The sequence below is a fragment of the Urocitellus parryii genome, unplaced genomic scaffold, assembly GCF_045843805.1.
Source record: "Urocitellus parryii isolate mUroPar1 unplaced genomic scaffold, mUroPar1.hap1 Scaffold_45, whole genome shotgun sequence".
NCBI lineage: Eukaryota > Metazoa > Chordata > Mammalia > Rodentia > Sciuridae > Urocitellus > Urocitellus parryii.
The window spans coordinates 2,799,013-2,825,326 of record NW_027554016.1 but is presented as its reverse complement, the minus strand read 5'-3'; positions in this window follow the sequence as shown (position 1 = coordinate 2,825,326).

Below are 26,314 nucleotides of genomic sequence, written 5' to 3'. Positions count from 1 at the left end.
AAGGACTTGAAAACAGCATACTACAGGGACACAGCCACATCAATGTTTATAGCAGCACAATTTACAAACTATGGAAGCAACCTAGATGCTCTTCACTAGATGAATGGATAAAGAGAATGTGGCATATATACACAATGGAATATTATTCAGCATTAAAAGGGAATATAATCATGCATTTTGCAGTTAAATGGATGGAGTTGGAGAATATAATGTGAAGTGAATTTAACCAATCCCAAAAACACAAATGCCAAATGTTTTCTGATTTAAGGATGCTAATTCATAATTGGTTGTGGGAAGGAAGTGGGAGGAAGAACTTTAGATTGAGCAAAGTGGTGAGAGGGTTTGGGAGAGGACATGTGGGTAGGAAAGATGGTGGAATGAGACAGAAATCATTCCCTAAGTAAATGTATGAAGACCTGAATGGTGTGACTCTACTTTGTGTACAACCAGAGACATGAAAAATCATGCTCTAATGTGTAATATGAATTGTAATGCATTCTGCTCTCATATATAACAAATTATATATATATATATACATATGTATATGTATATGTATATATATATATATACATATATATATATATATATATATATATATATATATATATGTATATGTATATATGCACAAGACTACCAGGTTGAATGAATTTATTTATTCCAAGATAGAAAAAAGGGGAACTATGATGGTTGATTGATAAGACTTTTTTCAGGAATGTTTAGTAAAGATACAAAGGGTTATGGTTGAAGTTTGGGGCCATGAGAAAAGGAGGAAAGAAAAAGTAAAGAGAGAGATGGGGTAAACAATAGATATCAAAGGATTTTAACTTCTTGTTTGATTAAAAAATAATTGTAATCAAGGTTTGGGAGGCCAAGGGATTTTTTTCAGAGAAAGTATGATACATTTGATAAATGATGATATTTAAAGTATGGATGCATAATGGTACCACAGCCAGATTCTGAGGTTTTAAATCTAAATCTGCCTTAAAATAACATATAATTTTATAATAGTCAGATTAGATTAATCCTATTGTATTTATTTGCTTTTATTTAGCTGCTATAGCTTCTGCCACTTTAAGAAACACCACTGCTCCTAATGTAGATCGTTCTCAGGAAAGTTATCTGCAAATTAAAGAAAACAAAATCATAGCATTCTCCTTTCAAAACTATATGCCAATATTGTAAAAACTATTAAATTGTTATAAAAACAATAATACACAAATATTTACAGTTAGCAGTGTCATTGCTTTTTCAACTGGTGCAAGCAAATTTTAATGGATACGTAATTTTATATTAAATGAGTAAAATTTGTTCATATTTGGATGACTGTATAATAGGTAAGACAAACAACAGGCAGAAGACTCCAGCCTTATTTTATGTGCACTCAATATTGCAAGAATAATTTTTACCTCTTTCTAGTTCATGTTATGTTCAGTAAGAATTAATTAAAGAAGGCATTTGTCATCAAGGTCAGTACTTATGAAACTGCAAAGAATAAAGTGAATATCAGAATATTGAACATATCTGAAAGGATTTTTATTTTATCTTCCTATACTCTACTACTATCTTCCAACAATCTTCATCTCATTCAGAAATTATCAGGATTTATGGGTAAATGTTAAGACTGTATATTTTGAGAAAATATCTACAGGTGACAGGCTGTGTAGCTCTGGATAATAATTACTCCTTCTCTGGTTTCCTAAAACAGAAGCTCATACAACCCCAAGGGGTCCTTCACTCTAACTTCACAGCCACTTTCAAGATGTAGCCCATGCCCTAAAACTTCCATCTATGGCATAATCTAGCCTGGACTCCATGCCCTGTGAGAATGCTAAAACAAAGCAAGTAACAAGTTTCTTTTCTATTTCCAGTCATTTGAAATTTCCATTTACCTAAAATATAAATATAAATTAATATAAAAATAAATATAATATATAATATAATATGAAATATGAAATATAAAATATAATATAAAAATTAATATAAATATAAATTGAAAGAGCAATTACTTACAACATCAAAGTAATACTTTAGTGAATGCATTTAATCTTTAAAGTAAAAAATTCATAAACCCTAGTATTGTTTAAGCAGAATGCATTTTCATGACAGGTGTTAGCTCAGCTTAACAGTTGCTTAGGATAACTTATTAAAAGGAAAGGTTAAATTTGGTTCATGGTTTTGGAAGTTGCTTGGGTCTGTAGCTTTTGGATTATGGCAGGAGCATGTGGCAGAGCAAAACCATTCAAGCCACAGCCAGGAAACAAAGGAGAGGAGAAGGAGCTGGCGTCCTACTTTGCCCTTCCAGGCAAAGTGATATAAAGACCTGTACTCATCCTCAACTCTTACATGTTTCACCAGCCCCCAGGGACCAAGCCCTTAACACCTGAGACTCTAGGAGCCATCCAAGAGCCAACTTCTAGTGCCAAGTGACTAATCAAACTAAGACTGAAGATCACCAGTGAGCCTAGTAATATAAAAGATACATGGCAATATCCTGATATTCATAGATAATTAAAATATACCCCAAATTTTAAAATATGTTAATCAGTCTCACTAAAGTACAAAATACATTATTAACCTTATGTATTATTTTAAAGGCATTTTCCATAAGAGAAGGGCACAATTTCTGATCTTTTACCTCTAATTAGTAGTCTTGAGGTATGTAGTCAATGGTTTCTAATCCCTTACACATAAATTGCTCATATGTCCATAAAGTCCTATTGTCAATGTCAAGAAGCAACTTTCAACATTCCTTCACAGCCATGAATGTATACTTGATACCACTGAAATGGTGATCATTGTGTTCCTCGGAAGCTCTTTCCTAATATAAAACATAGAGAACATAATTATGGTTTATTGGCAATAATTTTTGACTTTTAACGTTTAACTCTTTTATGGAGTAAATTTCATATTCACCTAGCACCAATGAAATCCTTGCAGAAGGATAAGTAATTTCCCAACTATTATAATTCCCTTTTTCCATATATAAAAATAACAACCAGCAAACTATATTAGGATAAAATTTAGCATACCTTTAAACAGCATCTGCCATCTAAAATTTAGCTACCAAATTTTACAAATAATTTAATTATTTTCTTTGCCTACTGACTCCACATATTAGTAAAACTTGTGATCAACTTTTTTTTCCCAAAAGAACAAATTGCAAAAGTCTAGTATAAGACTGAAGATAAGATTTTGTTTGATACATAAAGGATCATGTGGATAACTATTATCAGAAAGAATAAAATTCAGCTTATGGAAATAATTGACTTCTTTGAAGAGTTTGTATCAATTGAGTAGGCTACTGGACACAGACCTTTGCTCTGATAGGTAGAAAAACTGGGCAGGAAATTAGGTTCAGGGATCCCCATCACTACAAACAAAATCTTTGTTAAGTGATGCAGGGTTGCGATAATGTCAGCCCCCAATCAGATCCAGGGAGCACTCTCTTTATGATCCCTAATACACTGACAAGTTTTAGATAAATAAGTTTCTACTCAGCCTCTGAGACAGTTTTAGGCAATGAAAGAAGATCTGAGTTTTCTTATTCATAGATTACTTTTAAACACTTTAGAAAAGCATTATAGGAGATTAGGAAATAGAAACATTTATTTTAAAAATTATGACTTTAAAAAAAATAACATTTGTTCACAAATCCTGTCCTCTGTGATACTATAACTAATTCTGGCCTCCTTGTTTTCCTCCTTATTTCAGATTATTCCCTTATAAAATGAACACATGTTATTGAATTTTCTATTTGTGGGGAGCAAGTGATAAGTAGGACATTGATTGGCTCATGTAGCCGCAAGTCCATGTAAATGGGGAAGGCTTTGGTTCTGGCCTAAGCATGATTCACTGTTTACTGGACCTCTATTCTGTGAATGTGTCATTCTCAACTTGAAATGGAGAAAGCAGTTCCAGACTTTCCACATATTAAACTGTCCAGATATGGGGAAAATTTCTTCCTCTGGGGCTCAAACTGTAAGACTTCCTTCCTAATATAGTTTTTGGCAAAACTTCCTTAGTATCACATATGTGTGAACTGTCACAAACCAATTTCTGAACCAATCTCTGTATCAAAGTAATGGGATTATCCTGGATTGATGAGGCTTCACCCTTGGAAGTGATAATGGAGTCAGATTCCTGACCAACTTCCTGAACAAAATTTGAACAAAAACCTACACAAAAAATATGTATCTTGGAGACAGAAAGAAAAAAAAACATTTTGTATCCTGGATTTTCTCTTCACAAAACATCAAAAACCAATTTATGAAAGGCATTGATTTTTTTTGTTTTGGTTTTGATGTTTTTGCATTGCTGGGGATCCAACTCAGAGTCTTGCACATACAAATTCATTCATACTTGCCTTTTGTTTAAACATGTTAATGGTAATGTTGCTTCCTACTTTGAATAAATGATTGTTAATTTTAAACTGTGTTTTCAAAGCATGTGTGTGTGTGTGTGTGTGTGTGTGTGTGTGTGTGTGTGTGTGTTGAAATGGCTCATCTCTGTTCCATATAATAGTATTTTTATAGTAGTATTCCAGGCAGTTTCAACAGGGACTGGAAGGTTCACTTTCAAGATGACTCACTCACAAGGTAGAAAATGCTAAGCAACTTTAGCTGGAAGTGTCTGAAAGTGGCGGAGAAAGGCACATGGCCTGACTGGACATCCTCAGAGCAGAGCAGTTGGATTCCCAAAGCAAATCTCACAAGAGAACAAAAGATAAATAAATGGCAGTTTATCTGCTTATGATCTCCTTGGAACTCAAATAACATCAATTCTAGCACATTCTGTTCATCAAGATAATCACAAAGAATCACTCAGATTTATGACTTCAGGACCTGATGCAAAGAGTGTCAAGCTTATGGGATGTAAGGGTAACATGTGATAGGAGATATGGCAGCCCCACATCTGTAAAATACTACCTTACTCAACTCTGAATGCTTCTTTCTTTTCCCTCTCATTCCGAGCTTTTTCATGTTCACTACAGATAATTGTCCCTTACCTATTACATATTCATACAGACAAAGTTGAAGATAATTGGTTGAGGAGTCACAAAAATAGAGTGTAATAAGCAATCACTGCCACAAACCTATAGTCCACAAACACTCTTTTCATAATCCAAGTGCATATTTAAAACTCTGCCTGCCCTCTGTGTTCCAATGACCATGCCTCTCTGCAGCCCTACAGCCACAGGGATGAGATTGTTCATATATAAACATCTATATACATTCATTCAAACTGTATAAAAAAAAACAATTACACAATTTCACAATCTTTGGAAGTGGACAATGAGATTTGATCTTGGCTGTAACACTTTTTAACAATGTGTTTTTGAAACCATATGTTTTTGATACCTGTAAAATAGAATCTTATGAAAAATATTCAGCATATTATTTGACATATAATAAATGTCTACTAAATGTTAACTCTTTGTAATAATTCATTTATGTGTGAGTGAAACATATATGTGCTGAATAATATAGATGAATGGAGCAGCAATTCTGCCTATATTGCCCTGGTAGCTATGAGAAGATATAGTTCTGTGAGCAAAAGCAGTTTTTCAGACTATTTGTGGACAATAAAGAGAAGAGTCCAGTGCTCTGTGTGAAATGCTTGCTCTTTGGAATCAAAGCCCAAGGAGTCCAGATTGTCTGGGATGTGATGTGTAAATTTCAGAACCAGATCACTGGGAGTAAAGGGAAGAAAAGTCATTTTTGCTTCCACATTTTGGTCTCAGACTCATGTATTCTACTTATTGGAGAATTGACATTATATAAAAAGCCCTGATTTAAAGTTCATGTGTGAAGATGCTGCTGTATTCTCATAAAGTATTGCCTCTGATCTGACACTCAACTGTCCCTTTAGCAGGCTGTTCCAATGCTTTTCTGATTAGTGCAGCATCTGTCACAACCAATGGATGTCATAACCAGGGGCCCATAGTCCACCTCCATTGCAATACACGTCCTCTTGGTCAGGATTGGGCTATGGGGATCTTGTGCCTGTGAACCAATCACACTGTGAGCCTTCAGATAGAGACAGACAGATGCCCTGCAGGAAGGCCAGGTGCAAGCCTCCATTCCTATCAGAATGAATCAGCATCCTTCCTGAATAGGCAGGGTCCAGGAAGATAGTCAGTCCCCAAGGATCACTTTCCTTGACATCTGCTGTCCTGGGAACGCATTACTTCCTTGACATTTGCTCTTTGTGGTTGGCAAATTTGGAAATTGCAGTGACAGTATTTAGATCACCCTTGAGAGATAAGAGCCAGGTGGGGGACAAAGGCGAACCTTCACCTGTGCCCTAGTTTTGCTCTTTCAGTCAGGTGCTGGTTGTGGGAGTGGAGGAGTGCTCAATGACAGAATCCGATGGCCTTATCTGCCTGAGTCCTCTGGCTCTGTCAGATTGTTCACTGTCTCCTGCATGGCAGAAGCATGATGCATTACGGAGGCTTTCACTTCAAGCCCACTCTCATTGACTAAACCTGTTTTGACCCCAGTTTTTTTGGGGGGATACTATGGATTAAATTCAAGGGGCACTCAGCCACTGATCCACATCCCCAGCCCTATTTTGGATTTTATTTAGAGACAGGGTCTCACTGAGTTGCTTAGTGCCTCACTTTTGCTGAGGTTGGCTTTGAACCCATGATCTTCCTGCCTCACCCTCCTGAGTTGCTGGGTTGACCCCAGAATTTTTAAGGTGCAACCTTGCTATCTTTTACTTTCCAGTCTTCTACTCAGTGGGGTGGTATTTTAGCCTGTAGTAATTTGACATATAACCTCAGGCTGTTTTTCTCTCAGTAAAAGGTAGACTACTTCTTGAAACTATGCACAAATGGAGGATTTTTTTCTTCCCCACTCTATTTCAAGGCCATGCCTCAGGCAAAGACTGGACTGCACCAGCCACCCATTTCAGCCTTCCTCTGCACTCTGTGAGACCCTTCTGTGAAGTAAGCTCCATTTCCCATGCTCTCTCAGCTCTCTGAAGGTATTCAACATGCAGTCATAGTTTTGTTTCAGGGGAAGGTCACTTGGATCTCACTAGCAGATGACATAAGGGCCTGAACCTGAATGATTGACAATTCTTCATCTTCTCATTTCCAACCTAAAGACCATTGCTGCGAGTCCCATAGAACATTATCACTCAGCCAGTCTGAGTCTTCTGCCTGACTGGTAGCTCCAGCTGCATGGTCACTTGGTGTCCTGTGGTCACACATCTCTGTCTCTTCCAGGATCTGGTAGCACACCCGGTGGTAATTTTCAAAAAGATGTATAATTATTTGATACAGAATGCATGCTCTAGATCAAGAAAACCCCCCTGGTTAATGCCGTTATTATTCTAGGGCTCCTTCCCATGAGCCACTGATGACATCACTTCCCATTGTTGGTAATTGGAAACACAGAGTCATTCACTGAACTCCAGTGGCTCTTCAGATGTGCCGCAGTGTACAACTGGGTCTGGGATCCACTCACGTCACTCAGTATATCGGTAGGGCACATTCCCAAGTATGAAGCATGATAACTACAAATTCAAGAGTGCCTGTCCTGACTGAGTTTTTTCCTCCATCATGGAGGTTCAAGGTACATACAATAAATTGACTTTTATTCCTCTTGTTCCAAATGGGTTAGGTGGTGGTGGTGGTAGTGGTTGTTGTTATTATTATTATTGAGACAGGATCTTACTGAGTTGTCAAGGCTGGCCTCAAACTTGTGATGCTCCTGCCTCAGACTCCTGAGTTACTGAGATTACAGGCATTTGTAATCCCACCGGACTCAGTCAGGTTATTTATAAGTTTTAACACCCAATTTTTTATTAACAAAAATCTCAAATATATGATTCTTATAGAACTTTAAATTATCTTCTGAAGTTAAAACAGTAAAATAAAAAAACACATATTTAAACAAAGTTTTGTAAACAAACATGTAGTGGTTTCTTCATAAAATAATAAGTGCCCATTTCTGTCTTTAGTCAGATTCTCAGAGAAACAATTTTCACTCTCTTCAGTCAGTGAATGACCAATAATGTTACTGTGTTCTGATTCTTCTCATTGATAGGATTTTAAAAAGTAAAACAAGTTGTGCAGTTGATCAAAAGCTCTTTGCTTTGGAAACTAAGTAGAAATCCAAAGCCTGGAGGAATATTGAAAGACTTGTGATGTGAAATGAAACAATGAGAAATGGATTCGGCAATTACTAAGATGCAGCGTTAAGTTGTGATGATATATGGTGCTAAGCAAAGAGGAAGATAGTCTTTTTGAACTGTAATTATGTGGATTAAGAAGAATTTGATTGATACAGGTTCTGAAAATGATTGCTAGGACAAAAATGTTTTGATAATCTGGAATTTAATTATAAATTCACTAATTGGCTAATGTAACTTTTTCACTAAATAAAAAATTTAATGAAAACAATAAAGACTTTAGCAAGTCTCATCTATTCGATTTATGTCACAATTTAAACAGAAATGACTTCATAAAATCATGGTTCTTTTCTGACATTGAGAAAAACATGAGCTGTTTCATTTGACAAAATTGTTCTACATTGTCCTTAAGAAAATAATTCGGGTCCTTTGATTCAGGTGACAAAGAGATTGGTTTTGAAAGCTTTTCAAATTTATTCAAGGCCTTCTGATGTCCCATAGGTACTTTATAATTGTCCTCTGGCTTTGCATACCAACATGAGAAAATAGTGATAAATTTCAGATAAAATAATCCAAACTTCCTTGGTTCTAAACCTGCTGAATTTCCCATTGAGATTCAAAATTTTATTTGATAACTCAATATTAATAACAATGTATTGCTCTTTTTTTAAAAAAAAATTACTATTGCATTTCAACAAACTAGTCTCTTGTTCTTCTGTCTCTTCCTCCTGCTCTTTCTAAAATGCCTGGATGCACATAATGTCTCCCTCCTATCTTCTGTCCTTCCTCCACTCCCTCCCCTCATATCTCTATCACTCTCTCTCCCTCTGTGTCATAATTAATATGGTGGACACCGGAGCCCACTCTCCTGCCCAGCCCAGCACTAGTCATTATCATCATCTCAGGTTTCTCTCTTCTCTCATTCTCCTTATTCTTTCCATTTTTGAGGAGTAATTACAAAAGGTACAAGTATAAAACACTGTCTTTGAAAAAAATATTGGAAGAAAACAAATATTTTGGAAGCAAAGGACAAAGGTGTGTTGAGAGTGTGGGATGAATGGGATAGAATCAAGACAGAGACAAGAGATGACCAGAAGGAATCCCAGGAGGCAGAGCAGGAGGGTCTCTTTCTGACACTCCCATGGCCGGCCGTCTCAGCAAGAATGCGACAGAGAGCTGAGGCTGAGAAGCAGTGGTATCTGACAAGCCACTAAACCCTCAAGGCTGGAGATGGGTCATTTTCAAGATCTCTTCCAGCCCAGGTGATATTAATCTGATCTTTCTAAATGGCTGCCTGTTGTGGGATCCTGCTGCCTTGTTTGACTAACTAATACTAAAACAAAGAGAAAAATGTTTAAAGGTTCCTCCCTGAATGTCAGTTTTAATGTCACTAGGTTCACTCAGGAATAGTGACATTGTTTCAAGCTGTTTATAACTGGAACTTCTTTGGGACCAAATCCACTCATGACATAACACTGTCTAGTGCTCAGCCTGGCTTAGAGATTATTTCAGCTTAAAATAAATTTCTATGTATTCATCTACATTGATGAAATGGAGAAAAACATATGCTTCTTTCTTGTAATTATTGCTTACTAACAGTTATTAATGTATGCTAAAAACCTTTAAACTAGTGCCTGTCACTGAATGACATTGGTACAGCATGGCATAGACTTTCTTTATTTCAACTGAGGGAAATTTGAATACTTGCTCTTCATTCTCTTTATCAACTGCTTTTTCACTCACCTGAATTGCTTAGAATGAAGGCAGAGATCCTTTTCTGATTATGATTATGTCCTCAGTACTTATAGGTTTGTCTTTCACAAATTAGGTGCTTCCTATTTTTATAGAATGAGTGGAAGAATTACATTTAGAAATTATATATATATGTATTTTTTTTCACTGTAAAAAGTTATTATTGTAATAGTAATTTCTTTAGATTTCCTTAGGCAATAAATGTTTTCCTAAGTGTTTCATTATGTTTTGTTTTTTGTTCTTTGTACCATGGATTGAACCCAGGGGTGCTTAACCACTGATTCACACTCCCAGCCCTTTTTGACTTTTATTTATTTATTTATTTATCTTATTTTGAGACAGGATCTCACTAAGCTACTTAAGACCTTGCTAAGTTTGCTGAGGCTGGCTTTGAAACTGTGATCCTCCTGCCTCAGCCTCCTAAGCAGCTGGGGTTATAGTCATGTGCCACCACATCCAGCTCTTATCTTTAATTTAAAGGATAAATTCCTCCAACTGTGCATTACAAATCATTTATTAATTAATTTGATACAAAACAAACTTTTTTGTCAAATTAGTACTCAATTTGAAATTGTCATATGACATAAACATTATTGTTTACGCTGAAGGCTTAATCAGAGAAACTCATTCCAGCGATTTTATTAGCATTATAGAAGGAAACAAGAAGAGATGAAAACTCAATATACTGAAAAAAGTACATATAAAAAGTCGTACATAGCCATCAACAAAGACTGTGTGTATCGGCATCAAGATAACTTCCTATTAAACTTAATTTGAAAATTTTAACAACCGTTTGAATAATATATCAGATGGCAGCTTGCATAATTAAATATACGAATCCCCAGTCTTATCTAGTTATTTATAAATTCAAGTGGGTTTCCCTCTAAATTTTGTAAACTATTTCCCTGGTCTTATAAACCATGCTTGGATGTAAAATTTTTATAACCAAATTTGCTCCATAATGCAATATCTGATGATTAATTCCTTTGTACTTTTCACAAGAAAATCCTTAGAGAGAAAACAGAAAAAAGAAGGTGGCTGAAGAAGAGAAAGTAAAGGCTACAGAACATCTTTTAAGAGCAACGCAATCATTCATACCAAAGAAATCAGAATTCCTAGACTTAAAATGAAAAACTGATACGAGCTCACAATCACTATTCACAACCCTTGGAGCTCAAATTATTTCAAAAGTGAAATGATTAATACTTTTGGAAATAACCCAGTGCATACATTATATACATTGTAACAAACTCAGGGGAGCCCAACATAGTTCCCTGTCATCAAATACATTAGTACATCACAGCCAAGTGTGTGGCCACTCATTTAAATGGAGCCAGTACAAGTAAGTGCTTTGCACATATGATAACTACAAACATGGAAATCATTACACCTCTGACATATACCAAAAACATGGGCTGTGAGCAAACAATACCTAGAAGTTTATTCTTTTGAATGCAAAACTAATAAATTAAAATTTGGAATGATTTGAATTGTGCAGAGCTGTAAAATCTTTCATGACTTAAGAATCTTAGAATCTATTTGGGAAGACACAATTTATATTTTAAAATAAGAATATTGTGGTAATATACGAAAAAAATGTATTATGGATTATAAACAGTAACATTTTCATCATGATGGGAGTGTTACTGTAAAATAATAAAGAAAATGTACAAACTGAATGGAATACTTGGAAAATAAATCAAGATGTGCTAATACAAGAACAAAGGGACCATTTCTTAGAAGTTTGACTGGATCTTCTTGTCATACAGAGAAAGAACAAATGTGTTTTACCCCAGGCATATTTGTGTGAATTTTTGACACAACCACATTGAAAAATCCTTGCAAAAGTAAAACCATTCGGGGACTTTTTTTTCATAATAATGTATGAAAATGATATATCATATCCTTATTCCACACTTACTCATCCCTTAAACTGATTTTATTTTTCCTCAAACTCATTTTAATTTTATTTATTTTATGAAGATGTTTCTTTTATAATTATAAGAAAACTAGTTTCTAATTTTATCATTATTTCCCCCCCTAAGTTCCATTGCTAATCAACTAAATGCATTATTAATTCATAAACTATTCACAAAAAAATCAGGAAATATAGGTTTTTCAAAAAATTTATATTCTCAGAGAATGAACAGAATGGTGTGCTCTTCAGTTTTAGTAAGCAAATAATTCTGATCACATGTGGTTTATCTGACAGATACTGCAAAGTTTATAACCTCTGCCACTGCGCCCTCTCCATCTCATCCTTTACCAGCTGGTATCCAGAATAACATTCCATGTGTATTGCTGACATAAGCTTATACATTATATATTGCTCAAATATAAAGATGCTACCAATATTGTAAACCTCTCATCGAGTAAATTTTAACACAGAACATCTGTCACTAACTATACACCATTTATTGGCATTGTCATCACAAGTAAAAAAAAATTACTCCATCTCAGGTATGGGTTAGTATAAGTAAACACATTAAATTTTTTTCTAAGACTACTACATTGATAATGATTAGATAAAAATATTAATTCATAATTAATTCTCATAATTTCCATTACATACTTTTATTGTGCTATTTTCTTAGATTCTGGTTATGTGGCATCAATAACAAACAAAATATCATGGATGATGTGCATTAGTATATTTTAAATTATTTGACATACTGTTAGCTTTCTATCCCTACTTATAAAATACCAGTGAAATAAACTTACAGGGAGAAAAGCCTTCTTTTGGTTCATGCATGGTTTGGGGTTTCTGACGCAGCATTGTGCAGGCCCATTGTTTGGGCCTCTGATCAGGTGCTGGATGGAAATGGAAGGAGCATAAGGCAGAGCAAACTGCTCACCGCACCACCAGGAAGCAAAGGAGAAAGAGGAAGGGGCAAAGGTTCCACAACACCCTTGGGGGGGCGGTGACCTAACACCTCCTGAACACCTCCACTTGGTACCAGGTGGCACTGTTGGGCCTCAGCATCTCCCAACAGTGCCACTTGGTACCAAGGCTTTCACACGTGGTCCTGTGGAGGGCCTTTGAGGTTCAGCCACAGCGATTACCAAGTCAGGGAAATCACTTTGGGGAATATCATTCTAAATTTTAATCAGTTGCCTGAAATTTTTATGTTTTGTTTATATTTATCTACAAAATTTTATAGATATCATCTAATTAATTGCAGGGCTAAGTTTATATTATAATGAAAATAATGAAGGTCTTAAATGTTTATTATAACTTATGTTTGTCATTTTATACAATGTTTCCTTTTCAGAATTACTTTTTGCATTTTTAGGTGTAAGATATTCCCCTATGTTCATATCTTTCCCTTTATGATTTTCTTTAATTAATGGTATAAATATGTAAATCATTTGTCAGGTCAAATTATTTTGAATAATTGAAATGTTACCTTTGGTAATTCAAAATAGATTATTGTTAATAGCAGTGTTTAATGCACGAATGCTTGCACACACACAAACACACACACACACACACACACACACACACACACACACACTTTTCCCCAAAAGTTTTTCATTCTGATTTCACATTTTCTTGAAATACAAGGTCAAAATCAATTTTCAAATTGCTTTTTATTTCTTCATTATATAATCCCTTTTGAGACATAAATAATCTTCAACCTCATTATTTCAATTCTCAGTTGTTCAGATTTATCATTCTATGTTCTGTGGTATTTACTTGCTGTGCTATAGAGAAATTTATAATTAATCAAGGCAGGATTTCATGTAATCTACTTGATTTACATCTTTTCTTGAATGATTCATAGTTGAGCATGGTATGGGAGGTCGTATCCAATTAAAAGACTGAGTATTATTTGTGTGAAATGTTTGATAAAATTAAAGACTCTTCTGTCATTACATCAGAACAACCTATTCAAAATTTAATAACTCTCTTTATAAGTATTTCTTTTTGAAACATTTCCCATAAGCACCACCCATAATTTTCATGTTATTTTGTTTATTGTCTCTTATGGCCACAGGAGTTAAAGAAAAATGTATACAGTTTCTGGCTTTTCATAGATTCAAAAGATTTTGATGATACATTAAAGAAATGCAAATAATCTTATTCAAACTTAATCGTCTTTTTCATTCTGTGTTTTTCATTTTTAATATTCTATCAGAATTCTTGAGATTATTAACATCACAAATATTATTAATATATATAAGTTGCAATTGTATTCAAGAAATAATTGCAATTCTATCCAAGAAATAATAATTTCCAGCTTTCAGAAATAGCAGCAGCTACCTGTTTTGTGAACAGTGTGCTGTCCATTTTATTTACTCCTTGCATCTCTATAGAACCAGCAGCAAAATATTTTGTACTGCTCCGGGTGGTACTGCCGACTTCCATGATGTAAGCTGGAATGCCTTCTCTGATGTGGTGTGACAGAAAGACCTTTGTCTCAGTCACTGTGACATCCTACATCTGTCAGCTTGCATTAAAGTGTTCACTCATCAGAAAAGTTGAATTGCTAACTTTTCTTCTTGCCAGGTTCACCCTCATAGTAAGCATAGGCATGGATTTATTTGTGCTATGGCAGTAGAAAATGTCATGTCAAAGGGCACCAACTGTTCATCATTTATTTCCCTATAAGAAAGGAGTCTATAATCTGTAGAATGGTTTATAGCTAAGATAGAAGAAATAAGAAAGACAATGGAGTCAAAAAAGAAGGACATTAAAGTAAGATTTTAATTCAGAAATTCCACATATTTTTTCCAGGTCTATCTCTTCCCAATCCTGTTTTCTTTACAGGCCTCTCACTCCCAAATTCCTGGGAAATCTGTGAATCTACCCATTTATGGTTAGTTAAACTCCCAATGAATTGATTAAGTAAAGATAGATATAATATCCTGAGAAACCTATAATTTAACGGACTTCCCAGAACTATCTACTGATCAGAAACTGAAGACCATGTCAGCCTGAGTATCCTGAGACTGACCAGACCACCAGGAACTGTCTTGAGATCCCCAAACTGATATAATCACTATATACCTTTCCATACCCACCTCTCACATGACTTCACTTAAGAGAGGAACCAGGAGCCCCCACCATATGCCACTCACTCTCCAGATGACCCACTTTCTCCCTTGGGTGTGGTACTATTTTCCTACATAAACCTCTGTCTATTCCTCTGACTGGCAGGTGCTGAAGTTCTTTTTCATCATTCAGCCAAGAACCTCAGTGGTCCTGAGTCAAGCTCCCCTTCTCTCCAGAAACTCCTTAGACCCTCTTCAGAGACAACTTCTCACTGGAGCCATCTTGACAATTAGATTTCAATGTCTTAATGAAAACTTGAAAGAAGCATAAATAGAGTTGTTTACTTTCCGACAAAACCAAATTTACTTCTCATTCTAATAGCAGTACCAAAGAAAATGTACCCAAACATGACTGACATTAAAATGATTTTGTCAAAATATCATATACGCACAGAAAGTGTTAAGAGAGAAGATTGACAGGGAGGTCAAATCCAAATAGTATGTCCTTGGAGTGCACCACAATTACTTCTACAATATAAAAGTAATTATCAGAATTTTTTCAGGGGAATACTAGTATACTATAATAGTAGAGGTTGTGTTTTGAGAAGATTAATTTAATCCATAGTAGGGCAGTTCTAAACTCAGAAAATATAAAGAAAAAGGTCAGTTCAAAACCCATTGTCATTATTTAGGATTAAAATTAAAAGTTACATAGGATGGAGAATGTGGAAATGAGAAGATCTATTATTTTAAAGATGGAAAACACAGGATTAAGAGAATTATAAAGCAATGTAGATGAAGAATAGAAAAGATGTTAAATATGAAATTCAGGTTTGTCTTCTAATATAAAATTATATTCAAAAGTAGGCAGCCCAGAGCTGGCAGGCAGAGGTGCCCAGTACTGCCAAGGTCTCTTGGTTCCCACTGCTAGTCGCACAGGAAGAAGTGGGAAGGGAAACCATGGGAGACAGCAACTCTGGTCTCATCTCTCAAGAAAGGAAAAGAATTACACGTTTTTTTTTTTTCAAGCATTCCCATAGGTCTCATTTATCATCTCACTTGCATCACATGATCACAGATTGTGGCCAAAGTGAGACACATCAGCCATTGCCCTTGTCTGTTGGGTGGGGCCAGGCATGTGTCAGCTGGGGCCTGAGAGGTGGTGGAATGTGTGCTGCCATGACTCCCAGATGGGCCAGGCTGGCCATGGGGGAAGCCTCAGGCCAGGTGTCTCCCTTCCCCAGAGCCTGGGCTCAGGCCTGGTGGCACGCACTCTCTCCTCTCACTCCATTTGGCTTCTCGTATGGGCTCCCCTTCACCCAGCCCACCTTTGAGAATAGTCCATTTCTTCAGTTTCTGTGTGTGTCTTACTTGTTTCCTGCTGAAACTTAGTTGAATATATAGGAAAGCAAATAATTTTGATTATAAAATGTCTCTGAATAAATTGGGGGAGAAGACAGGAGCAGATTTTTGGTTAAGAAGATAGCAAATAAAAAATTCACTTAATAAAAAAATGAGACAAAATCTTAAATATGCATAAAAATATGACCTTGAAGATTTTTAACTGGGAATAAGTTATCCTTACATGTAGTGGAATGACTGGTTTTAGAGTTTTAATTGTTTAATCATAAAAGGAATTCGAATATATACTATCAATGTGTCCATTCTTTAAAAGAAATACTTAAAAGCATAATGTTATCAAACAGACATGCAATGTGCATTGAAACCAGTTAAAGTGGTATAACTAAAAATAACTTTGGCGGGCTGGGGATGTGGCTCAGTGGTAGAGTGCTTGCCTTGCATGCTTGAAACCCTGGGTTCAATCCTCAGTACCAAAAAAAAAAAAAAGAAAGAAAGAAAATTACGATTTGGTTAAAGATGACATCTAAACCTAGTGAAATGTCATTATTGTTCTTAATAATACTGTTGTTCAAATAATCTTTCAAAATAATAATCAGGGTTTTGGATCTGAAATTTTAATAAGACAGAAAAATGAAAAGAAGATGACCTTAGAAGCATGTTCCAGAAGGCAAATATTTGCTACACTGCTTCCTCCAAATTATAGCTACCTAACAATTAAAATCTCAGTCTGGAATCTGACCTTTAATAAGTGATAAAAAAGAGTAATTTTCAAAAGTGAAGATAATCACAAGTAGAATTTGAAACAAATAAGCTTGAAAAAAATAAATAAATAAATGACGACCCTTCAGGACACTGTATAGGAGGCAAGTGAAGGAAGCAAAGTATGCACATCAAAGAATGACACCAAAGGAAATAAAAAAACCATAAGTGATAGAACTGAGCCAAATATTCAAGGTATAAAAGTCATAAATAGAATAAAACTCCCAATCAAACAATAAACAAAAGAGAAATTGACTCCCCAGGTCAAAAGAAAATCATAGATCATGCAACCTCCAAGAGCTATGCCTTAAACAAAGAGACACTAAGCAAAAGTAATTTTATAAGCAAATTATGTCAGACAAATATTAATTTAATTTAAGGCAGAAATCATTAAAACATACAAAATTAGTCATTTCAAAAAAAGAATGTTGATAATGTAATAAAATTCATAGAAATATATTGTGATTAAAGAAATATATAAAAATAAAATGAGATTGACATAAATTTCAAAGTTCACTTTTTCAGGTACATTAATGTGAAAAATACTTTAGAAATCTGAATTACAATTTTATATGATATAGATTATACCTGTAATGGGTAATTTTAAAAACCTCATGTCTTTGAGGCATGTGTAAATAAATTCACTTTTGAAATTTTATACCTTGAGACTAAAAGGAAATGTTTGTACCAAATGGCCTCTAGTTCCTTGGAGATAAAGATTGTATCAATTTTTCCTGCTGAATTCCAGAATTGATGCATCAGTTGGTTAGTTACTCCCTGGCTGCACATGGGTATTTTTCTTTTTTTCTCCTCTCATGCCTGCACCATGTCCTTTAGACCAGTAGGGTAACATTTGAAGAATTATTGCTTCAGTGGCTTCCCTTACAATGTACTTTCAAACTTCCTCCCTGTGTTATATTCTGGGCAACTGCCAGAAAATTACAAGATATTTTTCTTGTAGTATTTTGTCATTTAAGTCTTGGCTGAAAACTCAAAGATGAGAAAAAGGTCATATCTCTTAACTTTGAGAAATTTATAAAACTGCAAGCAAAAGTGAATCCCAACAGCTCTTATGTGCAGAAGTACAATAGCTGTATTTTGATGCACAGATTATTGATTAGAATGCATGTGTCTATCCTGAGTTCAGTGTAATTACTAATTAGCCAATAAGGTCTTTTCAACCTAACTTGTCTATTACATAAGAGGAATTTAAAAAACTACTGACAAGTCCTAAAAAATAAATTCACTTATAAAACGTGTGATTTTATTATCTCAACAATTTTCTCATCATAAATTAAATTAAATTCCTGTTCAGGATTTTCTATTTCTAAACTTTGCAATATTAGGATGAAAATAGCATAGAGCTATTTTCTATGTGAGTAAGGTGAGTCCTGTGATCCACTGGGATAGTGTACATTCCTGTAAGAAAAAACAATCAAATGTTTAAGCAGTTAAATAACGTGTAATTATAACAATTCAAAATATATTACATTCTATAATTAGTTCCTCCTCTGATTTCCTGCTTCACTTGCATTTAATTCTAAGATATTGCAAAGTACATATTAATATCTTTTTACCAAAATGCAATATCATGTATAACTGTTGAGTAAAATGGGTTATATTTCTAAAGTTATTTTCTATATTGTTAACATTTATGTAGAGTCTTTTTTTAAGTCAGCATAAAGGCATAACCAGAATTAGGAGTGTGGACAAGAGAAAATTTAATGTCCTTTATAAAAATGATTTGGACTGTCCTGAGCAGAAATATATAAATGCAAATAATAGGAAAGGAAATGTAGTTGAGATCAATTAAGGGTTCACTATTTCATTTGATACTTCTTAGGACATCAACTCTTCAAACCAGTTCACTCTCAAATTCCCTAGAGGAGCTTTCAGTTAATTTTCATGTTGTGTTTCTGGCTCCAGAACTGCAGGACTTGGCTGCAAGAGTGGGTGGTTCATGATTCATGGAGAGCCCTTAAAACCTGATATCAAACAAGAGATAGTGGGAAGAAGGCAGAAGTTCAATGTTCCATGAAAGTAAGATAGATATAAACAGTAATCATAATAGCTAATACTCGCATTGAATCTGCATCTCTTTGCATAACTTTGTTATAGTAACTCAGTAATCCTCAGGACAATCCTACAAAGCAGAGACCATTTTCACCCTGTACCATGAACAAAAGGTAATCAGTAATGAGAACTAGAATATGAAAGAAAACTTATAAAATTTTGCAAAGATTATATTGCAAAACCCAGAAAGTGCAACAAAGAATGATAAATCAGTAGTATTGAAATTATGAATTTAATATGCATTTATTGTTACCATAAAGAGTGTGAAATGTCAAAACTCAAACTCAGATATTTGTGAACTTTAACTCACATGGATACAGGTACAAAATATATAAAAATAATTTATCCTTTAGTAATAAGACAATGATATTGGGAAAAAGGCCCAAGTATTAAAAAGTTTTCTAAAAAAAATAATAATAGTAATCCCAACCAAAAATATAAGCATAAGTATCAAGAAAGACTGAATTAAAAATACAATGAAATAACCTTCAGGTTATCAAGTAGAAAGATTGTCTGGCAATATCAATCCCTGTGGGAAATGGAAAATAGCATCCTCTAGTTTGTTACTAGTAGGAATGTAAACTACATGTTCCTTGCATAAATGGTTTGAAATTGAATAATTGAATACATTTGGGAACCTGAAATCCAAATATTACATAACTGGCTGGGATGTGGCTCAAGGGTAGAGTGCTTGTCTAACACGTATGAGACCCTGGGTTCAATCCCAGGCAGCACCAAAACCAAAATCAATAACAAAATCCCCAAATATTACATGTCTGTATTAAAGTTCTAGGGAAACTTTACACAGGTATACTTAAAGACATTTTGATTAATAGTACTAATAACATCAACAACGAAACCACAATTAACCCTTCTAGAGGTTTATTTTTATAGAGGCTAATTTTATGAATATCCTAAGTCATTTAACAATTTAGATCTTAAAGTAATCTTGTGAAATAGGAAGTAGCATAATTTCCAGTATTAATACACACACCCACAAAAATTAGTAAAACAAGCAGGGAACATTTAATACACATCAAGATAATAGCTGCATGGATGAGATGTGGTTGCACTGGTGGTGTGGTATAATGGGCCTTCTGTACTATCATGTTCAATTTCTTATTCTGAAAGGTAGTACATGTATTTACTCTTTTATGATATATAATATATATGTACAATTGATGTATTTGAATACAATATATATATATATATATATATATATATATATATATATATATATATAAAGATTCAAAGAAGTATTTCTCATTAACCAGCATTCTGCATTTTCATTTATTAATGTACACTGTAAAGAAATGTATACACATAAATATACAAATGTTTGTGTATCTTTGTGGCAACCCTAATGCAGAAAACAAAGTGGAGACATTTACCAGGTCAACATGAAATATATGAGTAAAACATGATAGGGCTATATGGGTAAAACAATATAGTTGTTAAACATTGATACATTGAACGTTACTAATAAACTAGATCTTTAGGTATTGGCATGTGTGTGTGTGTGTGTGTGTGTGTGTGTGTGAGAGAGAGAGAGAGAGAGAGAGAGAGAGAGAGAGAGAGACAGTGAGAGAGAGAGAAAAACATTGGCTAAAATAAGAAATAGTTATGTCAATTTTATGCATTAATTTTCTTCAAAAGGATGAGGATCAGAAAGTGATACTAAAGCAATTTTTAAGGAAGACATTAATTTGTAAAATTTTGTATTTTGAAACAATCAGAAAAAGTGTTTCAACATACAATGAGAAGAATATGTTTTTTCATTGCTTTATAGCTTTCCATATTTAAAGTATTCAAGAAAGTACATTTTTTTAAAAACATATACTTTGCCTTTTTGAGAAATGCCAATAAAAAGATACACACACATACACACACACACACACACACACACACACACAGATGTTTTGTATTTCTTCCCTTGATTTTTTTTTTAATGCAATCCTCTGCAGGCACAGGACTATAGAAGACTCAAATTCCAATTTGGGCAACAAATAAATTGAACAGGTAAACTTGCATCTTTCCAGATTCCAGCCTCAGAGGCACGCAGAGACAGACTTGCTGTCTTGCTGAAAGGCAGCATCAGTCACTTTGACATTGAGTGCAGAGAAGGCAAGCACAGCTCCCTTAACAGCACACTGGAGAGAGCAAAAAGCACAGCCCAGAGAAAGTCAAGAATCAGAGAAGCTCCATGCAGAAGATGGCAGGGACTCTGGGACCTGGAGTATCCTTGGGAAACCTGCAGGTGGTAGAGAGGGAAAGAATGCTCATCCTTTTAAGAAGACATTCAAGAAAGTTAGCGAATAATCCAGCAACCCAGCAACCCCAACGGCGACTGAATAACTTGAAATAGGTTAGAAATTAGGAATCTGACTACATTTATTTTCAAGTAGTCCTCAGTTCATACCACTGTCTGGGCCTCTCTCTGCTTCTGTCTTTCTCTCTCTCACAGATACACACACACACACACACACACACACACACACACACACACACATTCATACATAGTGTTAGGCCGTAAAGAGAATGGAATAGGGACATTAATGGTTCTATTGCTCATATTTTTTTTCTGAAACATTATCTTAATTTTGAAAAACAGAATGCCTCACTAAATTTAGGGAGTTTATATTATCTAACATAAACAAAACAAAACCCCATCAAATAAACATGTTGTGAGTATGAATTTCATTCTTCAGGACCTGTAGAAAAAGACCTGAAATATGTAGAACTATTTGGGCTACAAGAAAATATCTTCTGTGGATTTTTTGCTTGGCTAGACCCAAATAATATATGAATACACAGCTCAATTATGATAGCAGACCACAGTTTGTCCATCTATGTCCAAGTCAACTCTCCCTGGATGTGAAATCCTCATAGATTCAACATTCTGTCCTCAAATTATTGACAGATAGCAGTTTTCAGTTTCCTGGAGTTGATAAACTTATTTCCTGGACATGTCTTCTAACTTTGGAAAGAATCATAATTAAATATAAAGCTAATAAAAATAAACACCCTCACAAATTTAATTCTTCCATGATAAGTTTAGAGCTAAAATATTACTCATTTAAATAACCTGTGTATATTTATCATTAACATTCAGGGACCTTTAATAAAATTATCATTCTAGAGATTCTGAAAGAATTTCCTTAACATTTTAATTTTCAAATATCTAGTTAACTTTTCCAAAATTGTGATAGCCAGTTGAATTGTATCACAGATATTTGACAATGTTTTAAAGGATATTGAAATCATTGAATGAACTTCAGCCCTGCCATACTTAATTTTTTTTTTATTATTGGTTACAAAACTTCTTAAAAGTTTGTAAACATTTTGCTTTTTGTCTTAGTACTTGACATATTCAAAAATAAAATTGAGCTTATTTGAAAACATAAATATCTGAAGAAATATAATTGCTAAGTTATAAATGAAATAAATAGACTTATGAGGCTATTGAGTTAAATTTAAAGCTAAACTGAAGCATTTTATACAATGTGTCACTTTGATGAAACAATGATAACTCTCAATTGCAGACACTTTTTTTTCTATACAAAGGAATGGGGATATAGCTCAGTTGGTAGAGTGCTTGATTCACATGCACAAGGCCCTGGGTTCAATCCCCAGCACCACAAAAAATAATAAAGAAAAGTACATGCTTACAATTAACTTTTTTCTCAGAAAAATTGCATCATAGGCAAAACTTAATTATTTACTTTCCTTCCATCTCTGCCATACTGTAATATTAAGATTGCACTATCTCATGTCAGCTAAAGTTGATTCATATCATTCTGTAACTAGATAGGTGGTCAATAAGCTACAAGAAACCAAGAACAGTGAAATATAAATTTTAAAATGAATTTCTAAGAACTGGGTTTATTATGATTATGACTGTAGCTCCAATATCTAATTGAATTAATTAATAATGACACTAAAACTATTTTGTTTATGAAAGCAAACAGTGCAGAAGTAGTTTGGAAGTTAGTTGATTTTGCCTTTTGTTTGAGATGAAAAAGAAACTGGAAGTTTCTGGTACAATAGCAAGAGGTGGTGGGAGGAAGTATTTTGTAAGGAGATAGTAGCTGGAGCACTAAAAGTCCCTGGAAAATCATCAGAAATGCTGGATCATAGGTGCTGTACTACATCAGAAGTCAGGTCATGGGTTTGTTCTTGAGACGTTAATAACCACTGAAAACTGGTATCACAAGAACATTTCCCCATAGGAATATTGTCATGCAAGACCAAACATATGGCTTTGAAACTGGAATATTTGAATTGTACGAATATGTGTTCCAAACATAATTTTGGCACATAAGACTGAGAGTCAGAATTAATAATTAGAATCTTAGACTCAAGTCCTGTAGTTTTCTAATTCTTTGACATAGAACACGTCTCTCAGCCCCATTTCTTTTACCATGAACAGTTATTAAAATGCCTCGTGCCAGCTGCCATTCTAAGGGTTTTGCTTATTTGGCTCAACTGAATTTTATAATAGCCTCATGGAGGGTCTGTTATTTTAATTATTTTATATCTTAAAGAGACTGAGGTGCAAGCCAGGCGTGATGGTGCGCCTATAATCCCAGCAGTTTGGGAGGCTGAGACAGGAGGATCACAAGTTCAAAGCCAGCCTCAGCAATGGCAAGGCAATAAGCCACTCAGTGAGACCATGTCTCTAAATAAAACACAAAATAGACCCAGGAATGTGGCTCAGTGGTTGATTACCCCTGAGTTCAATCCCTGGTACCCCCCCAAAAAAATGGAAGAGAGACTGAGGTGCAGAAATCCAAATGGAAATTATTTCCTGCATATTTTGTTGTGAGGATCTACTTTATCTTTATCTCCACAGTTTTCCTTTACTCCTAGGGCATAAAAGGTGATACATTTTACAATGGTTACAGCATTTTGGCCCTGAGTTCAAAGAGCACATCATTCTAAAGGAAAGATTTCTACTAATACATTCATTTTTCTTAGATGTTATGCTCTATTGAAAATACACTTAGCAGTGTATATATTCTAATGTAGAGAAAAATAAATACTATTAACATATTCATAAATATACAGGTCATTGTTTTTCATTGTTCCTCTAAGCATTTTGCTCAGTTTGGATCAGGATTCTATTTATTTATTCTAAAAAATATATAAGGCAGCTTGTATCAAGATAAATATTTTGAAACTAAAATTTGAATATATAGTGGTACATAATAATTGGAAAAGTACTGTTTATTGTACGTTTGCTGCATCTGTTTCCTAACTTATTTTGAGATAGCTAAAATACTCTACAATTATACTGGATTTTATAAATGACTATAATAGATCTCTAATTATGCACATTTATAGTCAATCTTAAATGTTGGTCTGTTTTCAACCATAGTTGGCATTAGCATATTGAGCAAATCAGCAGATCTATATTTTCATGGAATGGCCAATCTGTTAGGAACCTTTCCTGAGTTTCTGAGGAGGCGTTTCACTTTGCACTGGTCATTTGCTCCACTCTTACCATTTCCCATGAGTTGCAGTTACCTGCTGCTGGATCTGAGAGGCACTCCTGCATGGACACTGTACTCTAGGCCTGCTCTCTCTGGGGAATCCGCCTGCCCCAGGAGTACGTGTCCTGCTCTGTTCCTCTAGGCCAAGTCTCCCATAAGGCAGATTGCCATGGACTACTTGGAGCTGGATGGGAAAATTTACCTATACTGGGTCAAAAGCACTGGAGCCCATTCTTGCCTCGTCCTCCAAACTAGTTTTTCTCAATAGTAGGACTTGCTTCCATCTGTGTGGCTCTGTTTTCTCCTGCAATAGGATGAAGACTCAAGCAGGGAGGCAGAAGTGCAGTATTTCTCTCCTCAAAACATCAGCACAGTCCAGTCAATAAATTTGACTCCACATAAAATAAACTTCAAATTTTTACCTCGTTTATATATACACACATATGTACATTTGTTATATGTAATATAACAAATAGCATATATATGAGCTATGGAATTATGATGTGCAATACCAGTAAGCATTCAAAACAAAGCTACAAAGTATGCTGCTATCAGAACAAAATGCTGGTATCAAGAAACCTAACAATTAACTGTAAATGACAATAATCATGCAATGATATTGCACGCATGATGTCCCACTAAAATAAGAGTGTCCAAACTGCTGAATTTTTGAATATAAGGTTACATGACAAAGGGGAATCAAAGTTTCAGAAAGAATTAAGATGGTTAATAAGTTGACCTTGAAAATGGGAGATTATACTGGATTATCTGAGTGGGCATAATATAATCCCAAAGACCCTTAAAAGTTAAAGAGGAAGATACAGGGAGAATCAGCAAGGTGGCATTGTGAGAAGGTCTCAGCTCGGTGCTGATGTATTTGAGGATAAAGAATTGGGGACATAATCTAAAGAATGTGGATATCCTCTAGAATTGGAAAAGTTGAAAAAGAAAAAAAGGAAACAGACTCTGCCTAGACACTAGAAAGGAACACAGACCTATAAACACCTTTACTTTAGCCCAGTAAGACCCATTTCAGGCTTCTGATCTCTTTTAATAATTAGGATAATAAACTCATGCTGTTTTAAATTCATAAGTTTATAGTGACTTGTTACAGCAGCAGTAATAAACTTATACATACATACATACATATGTATATGGTCATATATATATATATATATATATATATATATATATACACATGTATATACACACATATATAAGGTCAAATCTCTATTTGAAAGCACAGAAGAGAGCATGCTTTTCTGAGTCTGAATGAATATTGGGAGAATTAAAAATCACTTACAAGGGGAAATTTTTTATCATTTTTATGTATGACTTTAAGATTTCCACAATTATAAGCCTCATTGTACATCACATATTAAATGGTCTAAATTCAAATAGCAACAGTTCTTACACGATAATTTGTGTAACTCCTGCATCCTCTGGACTACATGACATGATTCTATGAATAAAGTAGGACATAAAAGCAATCTGGGTAGCAATTTGGGTATCTTTTAAAAAAATGTTTAAATAAACATTATGATTTAGTAAACTCTGCCAAGAACTGTCAAAAGAAGCAAGAAACATGAACACTTTTTAATACCAGATATGAAGCAGTTTCTCCTAGCGAAGAGTCAGAAGACATTAGTGTCTCAGTATGGTGACAGCTAGCACCCTGGAGATTATCTCTTAAAAGTGCAGAGACAGACTGAGGAAATTAATGATATGTTTGTGTGAGATTC